Here is a 20,886-nt window from a genome sequence, read left to right on the forward strand (position 1 = left end):
TGAAATTGATTTATGTGTGATATGAATAAAGATCCAGTTCTTTCCATACGGATACCTCCCTGTCTCAGCATCATTTATTGAATGGTTCCTCTTATCCCAGCTGGTTAATACCGACACCTCTGTCAAAAAGGACCAATACGCCCGGGTCTGGTTCTGGGTTCTCCATTCTGCTCCAATTGCTCCCCCCAATGCTAACACCAAGCTGTCATCATAAGTGGGTTTTTGCTCTTGGTGTCTGGCTTGATTGCTTATAGTAGTCATGATATGTTTTGCCTGATCGCAATCTTCTAATTTTGTTGAGACTTGCTATATTGTCCAGTGTGGTCAACTTCTGGAAGGTTCCGTGTGTTCTTGAAAAGAATATGTGTTATGCAACGTGGGGTGCTGTGTTCTACAAAAGTCCACTTGATCAAGTTTGTTAATTGTGTTGCTCAATCTATATTCTTTCTTATTCTGTTTATTTTTTTTCAGTTTCAAATCTGCATTCTTACTGATTTTTCCTCTGCTCGTTCTATCAATTACTGAGAGAGGTGTACTGAAATTTCCCGGTATAACTGTGGACTTGTCTGCTCCTCCAGGTAGTTCTGTAAGTTTTTATTTCATTTAGAGATTATGTTACAAGGGTCATATAAATTTAAAATCATTATATCTTCCTGGTGAATTGAGCATTTTATCTTTAGAAATGCTGCTTGCCTTCAATTTTTAATTTCTGTAATTAATAGAGTGACAAATATTTGCTGGATGTGTGTCTGTGTGTATGTGTATATCTGTAGATATATAGATATGTAGATACATATACACATACACACATTTTAAAAAATTTTGTGTGTGAGGAAGATTCGCCCTGAGCTAACATCCATTGCCAATCCTCCTCTTTTGTTTTTTTTTTTTTAAAGATTTTGTTTTTTTCCTTTTTCTCCCCAAAGCCCCCTGGTACATAGTTGTATATTCTTCGTTGTGGGTCCTTCTAGTTGTGGCGTGTGGGATGCTGCCTCAGCGTGGTTTAATGAGCAGTGCCATGTCCGCGCCCAGGATTCGAACCAATGAAACACTGGGCCGCCTGCAGCAGAGCGCGTGAACTTAACCACTCGGCCACGGGGCCAGCCCTGCCAATCCTCCTTTTTTTTTTTTTTTTTTTTGCTTGAGGAAGATTAGCCCTGAGCTAACATCTGTGCCAGTCTTCCTCTACTTTGTGTGTGGGACACCTCCACAGCATGGCTGATGAGTGGAGTAGGTCTGCACCTGGGATTCAAACCTGTGAACCCAGGCTGCTGAAGTGGAGCTTTAACCACTTGGCCACAGGGCTAGCCCCTACACACATTTTTTATTGTGGTAAAATATATATAACATAAAATTTACCGTTTTAACCATTTTAAGTGTACAATTCAGTGGCAGTAAGTATATTCACACTGTTGTGCAGCCATCACCACTATCCATTTCCGGAACTTTTTAATCATCCCAAAGAGAAACTCTGTACCCATTAACTAGTTCCCCATTCCCTCCCCCAGGAGGAGTTCCTTCTATTACCTCTTCTCAGTACCTAATATCATAGGAATCATACAACACTTGTTTTTTGTACCTAGCTTTTGTACCTACTTAGCATAATATTTTCAAGGTTCACCCATGTTGTAGCATGTATCAGAATTCCATTCCTTTTTATGGCTTAATAATATTCCATTGTATATATACACCAAATTTTGTCTATCCATTCATCTGTTGATGGACACATGGACTGTTTCCATCTTTTGGCTATTGTGAACAATGATACTATGAACATCGGTGTAAAAGTAATCATTTGAGTCTCTTCTTTCAATTATTTTGGGAACACACACACATTTTTAATATAATATTTTTCAATTTAAACATTTTCAAGCCTTCTAAAAACTTATATATTATATGTTTCTCTTAAAAATCAACTTGTCAATCTTTGATTTCAACTGAAGCATTTAGGCCATTTACATTTAACGGGATTGTTGACATATTTTGTTTTATATATATCATCTAATTTTATGCTTTCAATTTGCCCTGCCTGTTCTGTGTAATTTCCCCTGGTCTTTATTGGCTTTCTTTTGGATGGACTATTATTTGTTAAGTCACTCCAGTCCCTCTGTCAGTTGTTTGGAAGCTCTGCACTGTTTCACTTTCTTTTAGTGCTTACTTGGAAATTACAACATGCATTCTTAATGTATCAAAGTCTAAATTTAATTAACATTTTTACACTTATCCCAGATAATACAGTAACCTTAGAATATTTTAAATTAAACTTATTCTCTTTCTAGACTTGAATGTTGTTGTTGAGTGTTTTCATTGAAAAAAAATCCTCCTTACTACCAACATTTTATAGAATCCATTTTTTTTGTTGAAGAAGATTCTCCCTGAGCTAACATCTGTGCCAGTCTTCCTCTATTTTGTATGTGGGTCGCTGCCACAGCATGGCTGATGAGTGGTGTTGGTCCGCATCCAAGATCCAAATACATGAACCCGGGCCACCAAAGTGGAGCATGCTGAACTTAACCACTACACCACAGAGCCAGCCCTTATAGAATCCATTTTCATTTATATTTACTCACATCTTTACAACTTTCTGTGTGCTTTATTCCTTCTTGAAATTCTGACTTTCCATCTGGGACCATTTTCTTTTTCCCTGAAGTATATCATTTGGAATTTCCATTATTGAGGGATTGCTAGTGGCAAGATAAATTCCTTTATTTTGCTCTCATTCTTGACGTAGATTTGTACTGGTCTTAGAAGATGTCATTTCACTGTATTCTGCTTTCTATAGATGTTTTTGCAACAGCTACAAAATCAACTGTAAGTCCAGCCATTGTTACTTTGTAAGCAATCTAGTTTTTTAAAAACTATTTACATGAAGAAGTAGACAAATAGTATAATAATTCCTGTTTGCTCATGATTCAACTTTGATAATTATCAGCTCATGGCCAGTCTTGTTTCATCTATACTCCTACCCACTTTCCACCCTCCTGTTTTATTTTAAGCAAATCGAAGACATCACATTATTTCATAGGTCAACATTTCAGTATATAAACCTAAAAGATAAGGGATTTTTCTGAAAAGAAACAACCATAATACTAGTACTGGCCCTAAAAATTAACAATAATTTATTCATACAATCAAATATCCTGTGTTCAAATTTCCAGTTCTCATAAATGATTTTTTTTACTTTGTTGAGTAAGATGCTCACATTGCTAGTATTTTTTATATTTGTTAAATTCTTTTAATATGTATGTTCTTTCCCCTCTTTTTCTTTCTTTCCAATTTATTTGTTGAAGAAACAAAGTATTTTTCCTGTGGCACTTCCCACAGATCGCATTCTCATAGTGTCATTTAACATGTTCTGTGACTACGTGTAAGAACTTCTCTTTGTTTTGGATGTTCTGTGTGAAATGAATAAGAGAAACTTCAACCACATTGGAGTCAGGAAGTTCTGTAGGGAGAGCTCTCATATCCTATCATAGATTGTTGATTAGCCCAAACAGGAAGAGCAGTATGCTTGCATCTTCCACAGGAGGTACAACTGCTTTACTACTGAGGGAAGATTTCTGCCCCAACCCGGCAACAGCCCAGCCAGTGAAAAAAGCCTCAGCTCAGCCAATGAGAAGCCATTGCTGCCCTGAACTGTTCCTTTCCCCCAATGGACTTTTGTTTAGAACACCCCTCGCTTCTCCCCCTTTTTCTCTATAAAAGCAGCTCTCCTCCTTTGTTCTCTGGATTTGCCTGTGGTTTGCCACAGCATGCACATCCTGAATTGCAATTCTTTGGGCTATTCCCAAATAAATTCATTTTGAGCATAAAATAACAGGCAAATTTACTTTTTAAGTTGACCTCTACATTTCATTATGGTGTGTCTAGGTGTAGATTTCTCTTAAACTTTTAAGACTTTTCTGCTAAAGAGTCTCTAGGATTTTTGAATTCGTGGATATGCATCCTTCCTCAGTTCTGAAATGTTCTCATCCATAATATCCTCAGATATTTTTTCTGTCCTGTTTATCCAGAACTCTGACTGAGAGAACTCTCACTGCTTGTCTCATAACTTTTATCTCATATTTCTCATCTCTTTGTTCCCTTTGGTTGCATTCTGAATAATTACTAATGTTTTATCTTCTACTAATTTTCTCCTAAACTGTGTCTAACCTGCTGTCAAACATATTCATTGAGTTTTAATATCTTATATTTTTAAATATGTTATATTTGTTCTATTTTGTTCCTTTTCAAATCTACTGTTACATGACATATGTGGGTTAGACCTATCTCTTTATGTTTCTTAGACAAACAGACCAAATTGTGAATTAGAACAATATTCTACAAAGGGTTTTGGAATATTGGAATGGAAATTCCAAACAAGGAATTATTTACACCTCCTGCTAGGTGTGGCCATGCACAGAACCCTCATGCCCAGGAAAACCCATCTTCAAGAGATCGCTAATAAATTCCTCTCTGCTTTACTCTCAGTCAACATGCACCTCAAAGAGGCCGTGTCATCCTCCTCACAATGGGAGTGTCCACCAGTACATCTGTCTTTTCTGGAATCTGAGCCTCAATAAGTATAGGTTCTGAGAGAAAGGTGGAAACTTCCCCTGAATCCAAGTTCTGTTTTGCCAATCATCATTTTTCTGGCTAGATTGACCTTTCCTAGGAGGCACTTTGCTAAACTCTTTATTATTTCATCTAATTGTCACAATAAACCTGTGAGGTTATGATGTTACTTCCTTTTTCCAGATGAGGAAATGGTACTCAGAGGGTTTAAGTCCATTCCCATGGTAACACAGCTCGTGAGTAGTGAGAGAGCCTTGAACACAGCTCTGTCTGATGTCTATACCTAAGCACTTTCCTTTCCTAAATGATCTTCAGACTCTTCTCCTGACCCTGAGGGTTTAAGATCCAGATCAAGCCATGAGAGGCTGATTCACATACCTGGAATGACATAGTGTCAATAATCTGCATCTGATTTTATTGATGTCAGGATTATATAAAATAACATTTGACACTGATTCAGGCCAACTCACCATCTTGTGGTATAAAAAAATATGATCACACTTTTTGGTGTTATTTATGGTGTATTTTACATTGAGTAAAATGCAATCTTAAATTTGATGAGTTTTTTTTTACATATTTATACACCTGTTTACTACTATCCAAATCAAAATATAGACTATTTTAGGGTCCGACCCCGTGGCTGAGTAGTTAAAGTTCCACATGCTCTGCTTCAGCGACCCTGGGTCACAGGTTTGGATCCCAGGTGCAGAACTACTCGACTCACCAGCCATGCTGTGTGGTGTCCCACATACAAAACAGAGGAAGACTGGCACAGATGTTAGCTCAAGGTTAATCTTCCTCAAGGAAGGGAAAAAAAGGAGGATTGGCAAGGGATGTTAGCTCAGGGTGAATCTTCCTAAAAAAAAAAAAATTAGACTATTTCAATCACCCATCAACATTCCCTTCTGTCAATATTCCCATTTCCAGAAACAACCATTGCTCTAGTTTCTATCCCTTTAGATTAGCTTTGTCTGTTCTTGAACTTCATATAAATGCAATCATACTATATATGCTCTTTTGGTCTTGCCTCTTTTGCAGTACAATATTTTTTGAGATGTATTCATGTTATTGCATATAACTCATGGTATTCAACTATGTGACAGACTGGGAGAAAATATTTGCAAAAGACATATCTAATAAGCTCTGTTATTCAAAAGATACAAAGAACTCAACAATAAATATAAAATATACAAAACACTCAACAATAAGAAAACAAATCCAATTAAAACATGTGCCAAAGAGTTCAACAGACATCTCGCCAATAAAGATACAGCTGTCAATAAGCATATGAAATTACACTCCGTATCATATGTCATTAGGGAATTGCAAATTAAAACAATGATGCTATACCAGTACACCTACTATAATGGCCAAAATTCAGAATATTGACAACAGCAAATGTTGGTGAAGATGTGGAGCAACAGGAACTCTCATTCATTGCTGGTGGGAATGCAAAATGGCACAGCCACTTTGGAAGACAGTTTGGCAGTTTCTTTCAAAACTTAAACATACTCTTACCATATGATCCTGCAGTCATGCTCCTTGGTATTTACTCAAAGGAGTTAAAAACTTGTGTTTACACAAAAACCTGCACACAGTTTATAGCAGTTCTATTCATAATTGCCAAAAGTTGGAAATAACCAAGATGTCCTTTCATATGTGAATGGTTAAGTAAATTGTGGTAGATCCAATGAAATATTATTCAGTGCTAAAGATAAATGAGCTATCAAGGCATGAAAAGATGTGGAGATCCTTAAATGCATATTACTAAGTAAAAGAAGCCGATCTGAAAAGGCTACATACTGTATGATTCCAACTATATGACATTCTGGAAAAGGCAAAACTATGGAGATAGTAAAAACATCAGTGTACCAGGGGTTGTGGGGAGGAGGGATGAATGGGTGGAGCACGGAAGATTTTAGGGCAGCAAAAATACTCTGTATGCTACCATAATGATGGATACATGTCATTATACATTTGCCCATACCCAAGAATGTACACCAAGAGTGAGCCATAGTGTAAATTATGGACATTGGTGCTAGCTGGAGGCATTCATAGGACAGGTCCAGCACCTAGGTCCTGGACTCCATCTCTGTCCAGGCAGGCAGCTCCACTTCAGCACAGCCTCGGTGAGAAATACTCCTTGATGTACTGTCCCAGGGCCACTTAGGATGCAGAGAAGAGGAATCTCAAGCTGCTGGAACCTTTGAGCCCCTACCCTACATGTTCTCTGTAGCTGCCTCCTTCTTAGAGACTCAAGTTCCAGCTTTCACTGCTTGTGTGGCCTTGATATCTGGGATCAATAATGTCCCCTCCATCTTCTCATCTCTCCTACATCCTCTATCTCTACCCTAGAGTTAGAGAAAGTTGAACAAAGAGAACCTGGATGTAGACTTTTCAGAACCCTGTCAGATGGGGAGGGAAATAGTGAGCAGGAATGTTAAGGGAGATCTGGTCCCCAGTCAGGGGCTTTGGAAGAAGGATCCTGACCTAGGACTCAGTCCTCCTCTCCACACCCAGATGCAGAGATTCAGGGCGCCCCATACACACTGAGCTTACTTGCTGATGGGTCTCAGCCTCACTGCTGCCTCCTTACGGCCTCATTTTGGGATTCCCAGGGCTCAAGGGGACCAGCCTGGGACCGAGCTACACAGATGCACAGGCCTTGAGAAATAGGGGTATGGGAAAGAGATCCATATGGGCATCCAGCCCTTAGTGACCTAGACCACCCCATTGTATTTGTACCTGCTGCACGGCTTCACACAGGTCTTTGAATACAGCAGCCCCTTCAATAAAAGTTTGAAATGAAAACCAAATCAAATGAAAGCCTGCGTTTTTCTTGGGAAGGAGGCAGAAGCAATGCCATTTCAAGCTCTTGGGAAGGAGGGTGTAGGAGCCATTTCTTCAAAGAGCCCTAGATTCTTTGATTGGAGGATGGTATTTAGAACCCAAGATCTGGGTGTTAGATGTAGTTACGTGGCTTTTTTAACTATGATTTTCATTTGTTTACTCCATTTAGTAGATTACAATGATTAATTCAGTCACTCTGAATTTTACATTTAGCAGGAATGATTTTTAGTGTTAAAAAATCATTTTGCAAACTTTCCCTTATTGAGTTCTTTCTGGAGAGTAAATTTCCAGGAGAAGAATTAATGAGGAAAAGGTCATAAGTATTTTTATGTTTCTAAATACTTGAAGGCAAACTGATCCCCAAAATATAGTACTAATACATACTGTCTCCAAGAACTTATAAATGCACAGCTTCACTTCAATTTTTAGAATAAATAGAAAGGTGTAGAATGAAAAATCTTCCTGTCCCTAGCTTTCCAATTCCCTTACTCTTCCTTCCCAAACACCATGGTATTAGTTTCTTGTATGTTCTTTTAGAGTTTCCTTATGAACCAGACACCAAAATGAATGCATGCGAAAGAGGGCATACTAAACACACTGTTCGTAATCTTACTTTTTTATTTGTATTTTGGAAATATTTCTGTATAAACACAGAGAACTTCCTCATTCTTTTTATAGCCGCAAAATATTCCACTGTATGTGCAAAGGATCCCTGGACCCAATTCCAATCTGTGTGTGTGTATGTGTGTGTGTGTGTGTGTGTAGGCTTCCCTACACCAACAAACAGTTCTCAGATGCCAGCAGGGTGTCCAGGAATTCAACTCAATTCTGACACTATCTACCCGGAGATAGAATCACATTCCATAGGTAAAGGACTCAGTCCCATAGGACCACCCTTGACTTCAGACACCAATCACAGGCCCAGGTTATTATCTGTGCTTCTGACTGACTGGCTATAAACTGGAGGCTCCAACAACCCCCTCCAATTCAGGATGCCAATCACAAGTCCAGGTTATCACCTGTACTTCTGACCAACTGGCTATAAACCAGAGGTTTCCATGACCCCCTCCTCAGTTCGACTAATTTGTTAGAACGGCTCACAGAACTCAAGAAAACCTGTTTACTCGCTAGATTACCAATTTATTATAAGGAATATTGTAGGAGAGGAAGGCATATTCCTCTACCCTCTAGGTTCTCCTCGCTGGTCTAAGAATTAAATTGACATGAGACAGAATAACGGGAGAAAATAAATCAAATTTAACAACATGTATAATTGGGAGAAACCCAGAAAACCGAGTAACTTTCTAAAATGGCTGAAACCACCACTTTAAATACCATCTTCAGCTAAAGTCAAAGGACAGTGTTAGGGGCAGTGATTTGGGGCTTCAAAGGGGAGGAAGGGAGCCAGCCCTAGTGGCCTAGTGGTTAAGTTCACCATGCTCTGCTTTAGTGGCCTGGGTTCAGTTCCCAGGCACAGACCAACTTGCTCTGTTAGCGGCCATGCTGTGCTGGCGGTGGCCCACATACTAAAAAATAGAGGAAGATTGGCATGGATGTTAGCTCAGGGTGAATCTTCCTCAGGAAAAAAAAAAGGGGCGGGGGAGGAAGGCAATTTAGATGGAGATGGAAAAGCTAATGTTTGGTAAACAAAGGTTTGCTATACCTTGCGAAGACAATGAGACATGGGGAGGACTTTGATTAAATGGGCCTTGCTAGGTTCCTCCCTGTCTACCACACCTAGTTTATTTTATATTATGGTTATCTGTGGTGATAGCACCTTCCTGAAACGGGCCTTCTATCTTAAATTCTTTTAGGCAATGAGAGGGAAGGTCAGAGATTCTTTCTGAGTCTTTTGTTCTTAAAAATCATCAAACCAAAGAGACACATTGTGGGGTGGCAAATTCTGATCCCCCACAACATTAAAGGATATGAATCCACAGCCACATGAAGAGATACATAGGACGAGGTCCCCAACAAAGGAGCTTCTGTCCCTCTGGAGCTTGAGACCCTGCGCAGTGGCACATGGAAGCCTTCTGGCTGCCCAACATGGGAGCTCTCTGAAAAAAGGGCCTATGAGCTATCCTTTTGGGTTTTTATGGAGGCTTCATTACATATTCATAATTAATTAAGTCATTGGCTGTTGGCAATTGATTCAACCTCAAGCCCCCCTCCCCTCCTCAGAAATCATGGGGTGGGACTGAAAGTTCCAATCCTCTGTTGACATGGCTGGTTCTCCTGGCAACCAGCCCCCACACTTGGCTGGGATCCAAAAGTATCCTTCATTAGCATAAATCAGACACCCATTTCACCTTTATGGCCCTGAAGAATTTCCAGGAACTGAGGACAAGAGACCAAATGTCATAACAAAAGATGCTCCCATTGCTCTTGTCACTCAGGAAATTCCAAGGGTTTTGGGAGCTATGAGCCAGGAACTGTGGAGGAAGACCAAATATGTCTGAGAAATATATTTCGGTCATCTGAATGACCAAATATATATACTTCTTATAAACCACAATACTGCAGTATGAATTTACTGTAATGTATTTATCCAGTCATCCACCGATGAACACTTAGATTTTTTTCCTAATCTTTTACTAAAGCAAACAATGAGACAATGACTAACCTTCTACTCACATAATTTCACCCGTGTGCAAGTCTATTTGAATAAAGAATTCTCAGAAACATTAATGCTGGATCAGAGGATGTTAGATATGACCAAATTGCCTTCCACAGGGGTTATATCCAATTTACATACCCACTAGCAACATATGAGGCTGTGATTACCCTATTATCCTATTGCACACAAAAGAGTGCGCCATTAAACACTTCAGTTAATGTGTCTAAAGCACTTAGAACAGCGTATGGAACACAGCAAGAGAGTAATCATTACTTTTACTGTTGTTATTATTAGATTTTTGCAATCCATTTGGTGAAAAAAGGTACCTTCATGTTTTTTCATTTGCTTTTCTCTTATTATGAGTGAGGCTGGATCTCTTTTCATATCTTTTCTTATGTTTAAAAGCTATTTGTCGTCCTTTTTGTGGTCTATCTTTACATGTCTTTTGCAATTTGTCTATTGGGTTGATGATCTCTCTTCTTTTTTTTTTTTTTCTTATTTCATAGGAGCTCTGGAAATATTAGGGAGATTACCCCTTGGTGATATGAATGGCAAATATTTATTCCCAGTTTGTCATTTGTCTTGTCCACCTTTGCTTTTATGGATTCTGGATTTTGAGTCATATAGTTAGAAAGTCTTTCATGGTTTCCATTTTTACATTTAACTATTTTATCCTTTTGGAATATATCCTGGCAGATGGTATGAGGCTTGGAATGTTTAAAATTTTTGTTAGCTTAATAGCTGTAAATTAGTACCTTGATGATATTTTTCTCTTCATTTATTTAATTATTGGTGAGGTGGAACATATTCTCTGCATTTGTTTTATTGTATTTTATCTCAAGTGAATGGTTTGTACCTACTTTTTCATACATTAATCTTTGGAATCTCAATAATTTTTCTTACCAACCTGCAAGTATTCTTTATATTATATAGACAGTATTCATATATTTATTGCAAATATTTTTCCCAGCCTATTTTTGTCTTTTTATATTTTTTATGTTCCACACAGTTTTAGCTTTTTATACATTAAATATTTATCCCTATGCCTCATTTTGGATAGTTCCTATTGCTATGTTTTCAAGTTCATTGATCTACAGTGTCTTATAGAACCAAACTAAAATGGAGTCACTTATGTGAGGGACAAAGTGGAGATCGTCAACAGCAGTTGCATAAAGGAAACTTACCTAACCTTAGAGGAATTTACAGCTCTTCCAGGCCACCAGCCAATCCCCAAATGCCACGTCTGTTCACACCATCTCTGGACTTCCTTGTTCCCCTGATTCAGCTACCATGGTTGAAGTAAGAATGAAGACCACTAGGCAACCAATCAGCTGAAAAAGCCAAATAACTTCCGTATCTATCCCATAACACTCCCTTAGCCTGTGAGCAACTCGGAACTCATTGCTCCCCTAGCCTTGAGTTTCCCGGCTTGCAGGTCAAAACCCTTGCAATAAACTCATCCTTCTGCTTTGTTTTATTCAGTGTGCAGAGTTCGGTCTTTGACAGTCTCATCTGCTGTTAATTGCATCCAGTGAAATGTTTATTTCAGATATTGTATTTATTATCTCTAGAAGTTCCACTTGATTATTTTGTATATCTTTCATTTCTTTTCTTAATATCTTCTTATAATATTTGCAATAGCTGTTTTAAAGTCTTTGTCTGCCAATTCCATCATCTCTGTCATATCTGATCTGTTTCTATTGACTATATTTTCTTCAGATTATGGGTCACACTTTCCTGCTTCTTCTCATTGCTAGTAATTTTTGACTTGATGCCAGATATTGTGAATTTTATATTGTTGAGTACTTGATTTTGTTGTATCCCTTTAAAGAATGTCATATTTCATTTTGTCAGATAATTAATTTACTTGCAGTTCTGCTTGATCTTTCTGAGGCTTGTTTTTAAGCATTTTTAAGGATAGTTCTAGAGTAGCCTGTACTTGAGGCTAATTTAGCCCCACTACTGTAGGAGATTCTCCTGGGGTCTTTGATGAATGCCCCATGTTTTTAATGAGGTCTCTCCACTCTGGGTAATGGGCATGTAAAGAATTTCCAGCCCTGTGTGAGCCCAGGGAATTTTCAACTTACAGATCCACAAGTAATTGTTCTCTTTTTGACCATTCTTTGCCCACTCTCATGGAATTTCACCCTTGCTCAGATTAGTATGCAGCCCAACACTCAAGGAGACCCCTGTGCAGATATCTGGAGCTCTGTCTCTGTGTATATCCCCCTCCCTGGTATTCTGCCTCCTGATTCTGCCTGGGCCTCCCTGAACCCTGGTCTCCATTTCCTCAGTTCAGTGAACTCTGTTTGAGATTCCCCTCCTTGTGTTGCAGTCCAGAAAATGCCTCTAGGCAGAAAGCCTAGGCAATTATAGAGGTCATCTCATTTGGTTCCCTTCACGGTGCTGCACTCCCTGTTTTCCAATGTTTTAAAATAGTTGTTTGCATGGATCTTGTCAAGATGGTGGCATAAGCAGACTCTGAACTCATCTCCTCCCACAAACACAACCAGGTTACAACTACTTTTGGAAAAATTACCCTGGATAGAAAACTGAAAACTGGATAAAAAGAACCCCCACAACAAGGGACAGTCCTGACTAAGGTGGAAGAGGCAGAAATTCCTTCTGGAGAGAAAAAAAGCCACCTTTAGGAGCAGCGGAGTTTCTCAGCCAGCCAGGTGGGAGCCACCCTATGGTACACAGCCCTCCCTGGAGGAGTGAGGTCCAGAGCGGGGCCGATACTGCTATAAGCCAATGGTGCTGAGGCTCCCCAAACTGGATGTACAAACAGCTGGCAAGGGAAGGAAAGACTAGACTCCCTGGGTACCTGAATTATGAGCAACCCTGACACAGCAGAAGGACACAAGTAGCCCACAAAGGGGTCACTCCTGGATCATTTAGTTTGGTGACGAGAGGGAAGCAGACTGCTGGGCCTCAAAAGGCATCTTTTACAGAAGGCCACTTCTCCAAGATCAGGAGACCTAGCCAACTCACCTAATACATAGATATAAGCACAGAGAATGAGGCATAATGAGGAAACAAAGGAATACATTTCAAGCAAGGGAACAGGACAAAATACCAGAAAAAGGACTAAATGAAACAGAAATAAGCGACCTACCCAATAGAGAGTTCAAACAAAACTCATAAGCATGCTCACTGATATTGGGAGAAGACTAGATGAACACAGTGAGCTCATCAACAAAGAACTGGAAAATATAAAAAAGAACCAATCATAAATGAAGAACACAATACCAGAAATGAAAAATTCACTAGAGGGACTCAATAGCAGAGTAGAGGATACAGAAGAACAGATCAGCGAGCTAGACAAAAGACTTGAGGAAATCACCCAAGCTGAACAGAAAAAAGAAAAAAGAATCAAACAGAATGAGAACAGTCTACAGGACCTCTGGGACAATATCAAGCAAACTAACATTCGTATTATAGGTGTCCCAGAAGGAGAAGAGAGAGACAAAGGGGCAGAAAATTTATTTGAAGAAATAATAGCTAAAAATTTTCCTCACCTAAGGAAGGAAACAGACATCTAAGTACAGGAAGCACAGAGAGCTCCAAACAAGATAAGCCCAAAGAGGCCCACACGAAGACACAGAATACTTAAAATGTCCAAAATTAAAGATAAAGAGAGAATCCTAAAAGCAGCAAGAGAAAGGCAACAAGTGACATACAAAGGAAAGACCATAAGGCTATCAGCGGACTTCTCAGCCGAAACCCTGCAGTGAGAAGAGAATGACATAACATATTTAAAGTGCTAAAAGGAAAAAACCTACAGCCAAGAATACTCTATCCATCAAGGTTGTCATTCAGAATGGAAGGAGAGATGAGGAGCTTCCCAGACAAGCAAAAATCAGAGGAGTTTGTCACCAAGAAACCAGTTCTACAAGAAATGCTGAAGGGACTTATTTAAGTGGGAAAGCGATGACCACAAATAGGGATAAAATAATTATCCAACGCCCCCTCCCCCCAAAAAAGGCAATAAAATCACTGGTAAAGGTAAAAATATAGTAAAGGTAGCAGATCAACCACCTGTGAAGATAATATGAAGGTTAAAAGACAAAAGTACTAAAATTACCTATTGCAATGGTAAGAGGGTAATGGATAGACACACACAAAACAAGAGATTAGATATGATTTCAAAAACATAAACTGTGGGAGGAGGGGAGTGAAAAAGTAGAGCTTTTTAGAAGGAGGTCATGCTAAAGAGTCTATCAACTCAATATAGACTGTTATATATATAGAATATTATATAGGATCCTCGTGGTAATCACAATTCAGAGACCTATAAGAAGTAAGCAAATAAGTAAGACAAAAGAAATCAAACATATTACTAAAGAAAGCCATCAAACCGCAAGGGAAGAGAGCAAGAGAAAAACAAAGGAACAGAGAAGAACTACTAAAACACCCAGAAAAAAAAAAGTAACAAAATGGCAATAAATACCTATTTATCAATAGCTACTCTAAATGTCAATGGACTAAATGCTCCAATCAAAAGGCATAGGGTGGCCAATTGGATAAAAAACCAAGACCACATATATGCTGCATACAAGAGACACACTTCAGACCTAAAGACACTCACAAACTGAAAGTGAAAGGATGGAAAAAGATATTCCATGCAAATGGCAAAGAAAAGAAAGTGGGGGTAGCAGTACTTATATCAGACAAAATAGACTTTAAAGCAAAAGCTGTAACAAGGGACAGAGACGGGCACTACATAATGACAGAGGGAACAATCCAACAAGAGGATATAACACTTGTAAATATCTATGCACCCAACATAGAAGCACCTAAATATATAAAGCAATTATTAGCAGACATAAAAGGAGAAATAGACAGTAACACAATAATAGTAGGGGACATTAACACTCCACTTACACCAATGGATAGATCATCCAAACAGAAGATCAACAGGGAAACACTGGTGTTAAACAACACATTTGACCAGATGGACTTAGTGGATATATATAGAACATTCCATCCAAAAACCACAGAATACACATTCTTTTCAAATGCACGTGGAACATTCTCCAGGATAGATCACATATTAGGCCACAAAACAAGTCTCAATAAATTTAAGAAGATAAAAATAATACCATGCATCTTTTGTGACCACAAAGGTATGAAACTAGAAACTAACTACAGGAAGAAAACCAGAAAAGCCACAAAAATGTGGAGATTAAACAAAATGCTACTGAACAACGATTGGGTCAAGGAAGAAATCAAAGTAGAAATCAAAAAATTCCTGGAGACAAATGAAAATGAAAATATGACACGCCAAAATCTATGGGATACAGCAAAAGTGGTTCTAAGAGGGAAGTTTATAGCAATTCAGGCCTACCTCAACAAAGAAGAAAAATCCCAAATAAACAATCTAACAGCGCATCTAAAGGTACTGGAAAAAGAACAAACAAAGCCCCAAGTCAGCAGAGGGAAGGAAATAATAAAAATCAGAGCAGAAATAAATGAAATAGAAACTAAGAAAACAATAGAAAAAATTAATGAAACCAAGAGCTGGTTCTTTGAAAAGATAAACAAAATTGACAAACCCATAGCTAGACTCACCAAGAAAAAGAGAAAAGGCTCAAATAAATAAAATGAGAAATGAAAGAGGACAAATTACAACAGACACCTCAGAAATACAAAAGATAATAAGAGAATACTACGAAAAGTTATACGCCAACAAATTGGATAATCTAGAAGAAATGGATAAATTCTTAGAAACATACAACCTTCCAAAACTGGACCAAGAAGTAGAGAATTTGCATAGACCAATCACCAGTAAGGAGATCAAAACAGCAATCAACAACCCTCCCCCAAAATAAAAGTCCATGACCAGATGGCTTCCCTGGTGAATTCTACCAAACATTCAAAGAAGACTTAATACCTATCCTTCTCAAACTCTTCCAAAAATTGAAGAGGAGGGGAGGCTTCCTAACTCCTTCTACGAAGCCATTATTATCCTGATACCAAAACCAGACAAGGACAACACAAAAAAAGAAAATTACAGGCCGATACCACTGATGAACATCGATGCAAAAATCCTCAACAAAATACTAAAAAATCGAATAGAACATTACATTAAAAAGATCATACATGATGATCAAGTGGATTTCATTCCAGGGATGGTTCAACATCTGCAAATCTATCAATGTGATACACCACATTAACAAAATGAAGAATAAAAATCATGTGATCATCTCAATAGATGCAGAGAAAGCATCTGACAAGATACAGCATCCATTTATGATAAAAACTCTAAATAAAATGGGTATAGAAGGAAAATATCTCAACATAGTAAAGGCCGTATATGACAAACCCACAGCAAATATCATTCTCAATGGAGAAAAACTGAAAGCTATCTCGCTAAGAACGGGAACCAGACAAGGATGCCCACTTTCACCACTCTTATTTAACATAGTATTGGAAGTCTTAGCCAGATCAATCTAGCCAGAGCAATCAGGCAAGAAAAAGAAATAAAAGGGATCCATATTGGAAAAGAAGAAGTGAAACTGTCACTTTTTGCAGATGACATGATTTTACATATAGAAAGCCCTAAAGAATCCACTAAAAAACTTTTAGAAATAATAAATGAATACAGTCAAGTCACAGGATACAAAATCAACATACAAAAATCAGTTGCGTTTCTGTACACTAACGATGAAGTAGCAGAAAGAGAAATTAAGAATACAATCCCATTTACAATTGCAACAAAAAGAATAAAATACCCAGGAGTAAACTTAACCAAAGAGGTGAAAGATCTGTACACCAAAAACTATAAAACTTTGTTGAAAGAAATCAAAGGAGACACAAAGAAATGGAAAGATATTCTGTGCTCTCAGATTGGAAGAATTAACATAGTTAAAATGTTCATACTTCCTAAAGCAATCTATAGATTCAACGCAATCCCTATTAAAGTTCCAACAACATTTTTCACAGAAATAGAACAAAGAATCCTAAAATTTATATGGAACAACAAAAGACCCCGAATAGCCAAAGGATTCCTGAGAAAAAAGAACAAAGCTGGAGGTATCATACTCCCTGATTTCAAAATATGCTACAAAGCCATAGTAACCAAAACAGCGTGGTAGTGGCACAAAAAGAGACACACAGATCAATGGAACAGAATCGAGAGCCCAGAAATAAACCCACACATTTTTGGACAGCTAACATGCGACAAGTGAGCCAAGAGCATACGATGGAGAAAGGAGAGTCTCTTCAACAAATGGTGTTGGGAAAACTGGACAGCCACATGCAAAAGAATGAAAGTAGACCATTCCCTTACACAATGCACAAAAATCAGCTCAAAATGGATTAAAGACTTGAATGTCAGACCTGAAACCATGAAACTTCTAGAAGAAAACATAGGCTGTACACTCTTTGACATCGATCTGAGCAGCATATTTTCAAGTCCCATGTCTGACCGGGCAAGGGAAACAAAAGAAAAAATGAACAAATGGGACTATATTAAACTAAGAAGCTTCTGCACAGCAAAGGAAACCATCAACAAAACGAAAAGACAACCTAACAATTGGGAGAAGATATTTGCAAACTATATATCAGATAAGGGGTTAATATCCAAAATATACAAAGAACTAATACAGCTCAACAACAAAAAAACCAACAATCCAATTAGAAAATGGGCAAAAGATCTGAACAGACATTTCTCCAAAGAAGATATACGGATGGCCACAGGCATATGAAAAGATGCTCAGCATCGTTAGCTATCAGGGAAATGCAAATCAAAACTACAATGAGGTATCACCTCACTCCGGTCAGAATGGCTATAATTAACAAGACAGGAAACAACAAATGTTGGAGAGGACGTGGAGAGAAGAGAACCCTTGTTCACTGCTGGTGGGAGTGCAAACTGGTGCAGCCACTATGGAAAGCAGTATGGAGTATCCTCAGAAAATTAAGGATAGATCTACCATATGATCCAGCTATCCCACTGCTGGGTATTTATCCAAAGAATTTGAAAACACAAAGGCATAAAGATACGTGCACCCCTATGTTCATTGCAGCATTATACACAATAGCCAAGACTTGGAAGCAACCTAGGTGCCCATCGAGGGACGAACGGATAAAGAAGATGTGGTATATATACACAATGGAATACCACTCAGCCGTAAGAAACGATAACATCCATCCATTTGTGACGACATGGATGGACCTTGAGGGTATTATGCTGAGTGAAATAAGTCAGAGGGAGAAAGTCAAATACTGTATGATCTCACACATAAGTAGGAGATAAAAACAACAACAAACAAACACATAGCAATGGATATTGGATTGGTGGTTACCATAGGAGAAGGGGGGGGGAGGGCAAAAGGGGTGATTAGGCTCACATGTGAGGGGATGGACTATAATTAGTTTTTGGGTGGGGAACATGATGTAATCTACACAGAATTCGAAATATATTACAATGTACATCTGAAAGCTATATAATGTTATAATCCAATGTTACTGCAATAAAAAATAAATTAAAAAAATTAGAAGTAAAAAAAAGGAAAATAGTTGTTTGCAATATGAACAAGTATTAGGAAGTGGTCATTGCACATGTTGTATGTGTGTGTGACTAAAAATAACACAATGTTAAAGATGACCTAAAGTTATAATAAAAATGGTAGTTACACTGAAAATAAGACTTTCAGCCAAATGAGAAGATGTTGTCCTCATCCCTCATCTTGAGGTAACATCATTTATTATTATTATTTGTTTACAATCAGAGTAAGAAGATGAAGGTACATATCCAAAGAAAACACGACAATATTAAAGCAATAACACTATCTAAACACTGAGATGTTATATAAAAAGCACTGAACTGGGTACCAGAAATTCTGGGTTTTAGTTCTCGTTCTATCATTGCAAGCTGTACAGCCTGTAGCCTCTCTGAATCTTAGTTTCTTTGTTCCATGGAAAAAAATACCTGTCATGCCCACCTCTAAGGAGAGGCTCAAATGAAACAATACAAGTGAGAGTGCTTTGTAAACCCCTTGCATGATCCAGAGGTAAGATATCACCGTATGATTGTTATTATTTTGCCTGGTAATTATCAAGATGCAGAAGGTCAGAGTAAAGCTTTGATCAAAGCCAGATAGTTGTAACCTTGGAGATGTCCCTGTAGGAAGTGTCATTAAAGATAGAAATAATAACTAGGTAGGAAGGAAGCAGTATGGGAATCACCATAAACAAAACTTTAGAGGCAGAAACAAGCTCTCTTCTTATGTTGGCCCCTGGACAGTATACCCTCTCTCCACAAAGATTAGCTGACTGACACTTTGAGGAAATTAGAAGACAAAGCTTAAAGGCTGGAGTGGGGAGATTAGGGGTGTGCTGGGGGAGAGGTGAGGACACTAGCTGAGAAGGAGCTAAGAGGGATGGCTGGAGAGAGAGATAGAAAGATGTGGGAGAGAAAAGTGGTTTATCACCACTGTTCTTTGGCTGGAGTAGGGGTGAGTGTAATTATAAAAGTAACAACTACTAATTGTAAAAATTCACGCACAACAGAAGGGAACTCTTTTTCCTCAACTCCTCCACTCTTTTTCACTTAGGAGAGGTGACCGATCCTAATAATTTGGTGTAAGTCCTTTCACACCTCTTCCAACGCATACAAAACACATATAATACAAACTTACATTCACACCAGATGATGATTAGTTCCCTAAGCCTTGAACCTCTCTGACATTGGCTTGTTAGTCGCTGCGCTGGTTCTTCTCCTAACCCCCAGATTAACTTTCTTCCTTTCTTTTTCTCACCCTTAAGAGGAGTTGTCTCTCAAGGGTCCTTCCTCCCTCTACATTCTTTGCTCTTGAAGATCTCCATGCTGATAACTTCCCAATCTCCTCTTCAATACCTGACTTATCTCAAGAGTTCCAAGTCTGTATTTCCTACTACCAGCTAGATATCTCTTCCTTGATCTCTCACTGGGACCTTGTCTACAACCAAGGTCAACCATTTGTCTCAAAAGGGCTCCTTCTTCAAGCTTTCCTGTATTTATCATTTACATACCCTTAAAGTCATGTGCTCAAAACTGTGGCTTTATCTTGACTTCTCTCTTTTACTGGTATCCAGCTCCAATAGTTTCTTCTCTCATAATATCTTTCTCCTCCATCCCATCTTTTCATTTTCTATTTTTACCACCTAGACCATGACAATCATCCAGCCACAAATCTCTCCCCACTCCAATACATCTCCTCATGGCTGCCATGCCAACCTTTATAAAACATTATTTACATCTTAATCATTTGTTCCTCCTCAATGTAGAGTCCTCACCTTCTTGCTTACCTGCCACTGTCCCAATTCCTCAGCCTGGCAATTATACCTGTCACAGTCTAGCCCCAAATAATCTTTCCAATCTTATCTCCATGACTTTTCTACACACCCCTTTCCATGCCAGCCCAAATAATTTAATTTTTGTTCTCTTAAAACACCTTGTGCCTGCTGACTCCTGGATCTTTACTCAAGCCACCGACTCAATCTGAAATTCTGATTACCTGTTTTTGAACTTGTCCAAGAACTTCTCTTCTCAGCTCAAAACTCCGTCAAGCCCTCCAAGAAGCATTTTCTGACTGCCTCTACCATCCATGGTACTGCCCCTTCCAAAGCCTGAGGACACAAATTATTGATAAACTGGATTGGTCTTTACATATTATATCTTTAGATATATATTTGGCCTCTCTGAGTTTCCCATGTGCAAAGACTGTGCTGTATTCCTCAGTTTACCCTCAGTGCTGGTACAGGGCCTGGACATCATTGATATTTGATAGCTTTTATGTATAATGACTGTGCTTAGGGATAGGACGATTAGGTTGATGGCTTGGAGACAAAGAAGATAAAGTATGGTGGATAAAGAA

General features: G+C 38.5%; 1 long non-coding RNA gene across 1 annotated transcript in view; it reads left to right on the forward strand.

The window, feature by feature from the left end:
* The first annotated feature begins 466 nt into the window (after positions 1 to 466).
* Positions 467 to 20,886, forward strand: part of LOC139040012 (uncharacterized) — a 36,598-nt gene continuing 16,178 nt past the window's right edge. The window contains exon 1 of the long non-coding RNA XR_011493602.1: positions 467 to 586. This is a non-coding gene — a long non-coding RNA (uncharacterized lncRNA). The remainder of the gene's footprint in view (positions 587 to 20,886) is intronic.

This window comes from Equus asinus, chromosome 13 (genome assembly GCF_041296235.1).
Source record: "Equus asinus isolate D_3611 breed Donkey chromosome 13, EquAss-T2T_v2, whole genome shotgun sequence".
NCBI classification, from domain to species: Eukaryota; Metazoa; Chordata; class Mammalia; order Perissodactyla; family Equidae; genus Equus; species Equus asinus.